The sequence below is a fragment of the Etheostoma spectabile genome, chromosome 15 (genome assembly GCF_008692095.1).
Source record: "Etheostoma spectabile isolate EspeVRDwgs_2016 chromosome 15, UIUC_Espe_1.0, whole genome shotgun sequence".
In the NCBI taxonomy this organism is placed as follows: domain Eukaryota; kingdom Metazoa; phylum Chordata; class Actinopteri; order Perciformes; family Percidae; genus Etheostoma; species Etheostoma spectabile.
The window spans coordinates 29,093,657-29,096,614 of NC_045747.1; the positions used below are offsets into that span (position 1 = coordinate 29,093,657).

The following is a 2,958-nucleotide window of genomic DNA, read 5'->3' on the forward strand; positions in this document are numbered from 1 at the left end:
GGGGGGGGGGGGGAATGACCCGGGTATGGGAAGGTCTTGCGTTTGTTTTCCTGCACTGTATGGCAGGCTTTGCCACTTTTGGTGCTTTCTTGCGCAGACCCAATTTGATCATTTAAGGCAATTTCGTTCTATTTCAACTATTTTCTGCGAATTGATATTCACACAGAAGTCTATTCTGTGGATTGGATCTATAGGTGGGGATATTGTGAAGCGTAAAAGAGCAGATAACCTATTCCCTGTCCTCTGCAATCTCACAAGCACTCTGAGCTACTTTCCCTTTCCTCCCTCGCAGCATCTCATGTGATTGCTTTACGTTTAAATCGGTATTTGCAAGGCCTTAATGTCTTCTGCATACTGATAGGGGTGAACCGCGCGGCCACGCTTCATGAATAATGCATGGAGAGGAGTCACCGCGAGGTCAGCAGACAGACTCGAGCCACGCAGGCGCGCAAGGGAGTGCAAATGGCCTACTGCACCACACTACCCCCCATCCCCATGCGTGTGTGTGTTTGTGTGTTTGTTTCTACAGCATAGGGGAAAGGAATTAACAACTGGATGCTTTTATTTGTTTGTCAGTGTTCTCCATTTCCGGGTCAGAAGGAAAGGATGTTTACCTCAGACAAACCAAAAACTTCCCCAATTTAAATCCGATTGGCCGAATAGCGGTAACCCGACGGTTCAGCCAAGCACCAAAAAGCATGGTGTTATGCAAACGACAGTAATTCTAATATAACATACCATAATGTCATTTGTGGAGAGAAAACGTGTCCATATGTAGGCTACCACAGATTTCAGTAAGGATGGTGACATAGGCCTATACATGTCTGCATGAATTAAATTGCACCAACACTGTTGAATGCTGGAAATTAAGCTTTTTCTTATTGTTTTTTTTTTACGTGTCAACGAAAACCTCTCCCAATGCCGCTTTGTGAGACTGGGAATACAGCAATCGTTGTTGTTGTTTTTTGCCTTATGACAGGCCGATAACCTTTCAAATAGTTAAAGTTAGGCATATTTGGCTACCTGTGTTTAATTGTAGGTTATGCAATGTTCAATGTTCTCCTCCGGGAACTCACTCTAAATGTTGGTTGGTTTGAGACTGATCTTGAAAAAGTAATAATACAATTACTACTACTACTACTACTACTACTACTATTTTAATAGGCTACTACTACTAATCAAGGCGAGTAGATTGGGCAAATAAACTAGGCTACTACTTGTACTACTAGGCCTACTAGTAATAATAATAATAATAATAATAATAATAATAATAATAATAATAATAATAATATATGATTATGATTATGATTATTATAATAATCATAATAATAAGCCATAATAAGGCGAGTAGATTGGGCAAATATACTAGGCTACTACTACTACTACTACTACTACTACTATTACTAATACTAATACTAATCAAGGCGAGTAGATTGGGCAAATATACTAGGCTACTACTACTACACTAGTACTACTAATACTACTACTAATAAGTACTACTACTACTATTACTACTACCACTTTTACTACTACTAGCCTACTACTACTACTAATAATAATAATGATAATAACATTAATGATAACAACAACAACAACAATAGGCTAATAATAATAATAATAATAATAACAATAATAACAATAATAATAATAATAATAATAATAATAATAATAATAATAATAATAATGATAATAATATTCATCATCATCATCATCATCATCATCATCATACTCATGATAATAATAATTAATACTTGGCTAATATATACTATTATTAGTCTATGAGAACGAAAATATGCTTGGGTGTTTGTCGTTGCTGCTGTGATATCAGTAGTAGGCCTAAGCTATGTGATAGCCGTGACCCCTTACTGTAAGGAGCAGAGGATGTACAGTAGACTATGCTCGTATTAGCAGCAGAATTTTAAATTGCACTCGTTTCTGTCCTGAAAGTCGCCACTTCCTGGGGGCCTTTTCCGTCACAAACAAGAAGGAATGAAAAGTAGCCATACTCCAGTGGTTTTAATGTGTGCCAGAAGATGGTATTTTCCCAGAGAATGCAGCTCTCTCGCGCCGCCACCAGAGCCCGCTTCAGACCAGGACAGCGAGGAGCACGAGCCCCACTCTGTACATGCCTCCCTCCCAGCACGCGCCCCCGTCCTTTTGAATAGGCCTACCACCCGACGAAAACCTGCAACAACCCCGCGTCTCTCCCTCGCTGTTTAGCTAAATACACAACTGTCAGAACTGTCGCCGTCTTTTGCAGTTGATGAATGGTGAGTGCTCCTAAGGTACAGAGAGAAAGATACCAAAATACCATCGTAAGGAGGCGCTGTCATTTAATTTCTGCCTCCTTTTAGGCTGCCTATGTATTTTTTCTTTGCTGTTGTTAGCCGGAGAGAGGACAACAAACACTGAGCTAAGTAGCAACATGCTACGTCCGAAGCACAAAACAGGCTAATTTTCAAGCTAGCAAGTAAATTAAGACGTAGTAGAGGCAACTGTAGCTGTTTTTTCTCTTTCCCATGTCATTCTGTCTTCCTGCCCGAAGCAAGAGAACAGCCTGGCTGGGATGTCCAAGCTAATAGTCAGCCTACAGCAGAAAGTTCACGGAGTTGAAGGGTCAAAAGTTCACCGTCGTGCTTGAGTTCCGCCCTCGCCTATCCTCACTCACTCGACTCCAGACCAATTGCTGTATGTCAAAGGCAAAAAGAGTGGGAGGGAGGGAAGGAGTAAGAGGAGCAGAGGTAGGGAGAGGGTACAGATGAGAGAAATGATAGCAGGAGGCAAAGGAGAGGTGAAGGCCTGACCTCCCCTTCCCTTCCCCGGTAACAAAAGCAAAGCTCCTCCTGCCGCCGCAGTGTTACAGAGAGCGAGATGAAGGGAGAAGAAAGACAGGAAAAATGGAGGGGTTGAAGGTTGTGGTGGGAGGGCGGAAGGTATTTGGTGACATGGAGGGTGGGG

At 41.7% G+C, this 2,958-nt stretch overlaps 1 protein-coding gene across 3 annotated transcripts in view; it reads left to right on the forward strand.

The window, feature by feature from the left end:
- The window catches only part of hoxb3a (homeobox B3a), an 88,795-nt gene that overhangs the window by 28,752 nt on the left and 57,085 nt on the right, over positions 1 to 2,958 (forward strand). Inside the window, exon 1 of one of the 3 annotated variants that reach the window (XM_032537284.1) lies at positions 2,059 to 2,270. The exons of the other annotated variants lie outside the window; for them this stretch is intronic. The gene's annotated coding sequence lies outside the window, so the exon portion shown is untranslated. Of the gene's footprint in view, positions 1 to 2,058; positions 2,271 to 2,958 lie in introns of those variants that run through there. 3 annotated transcript variants of the gene reach the window in all.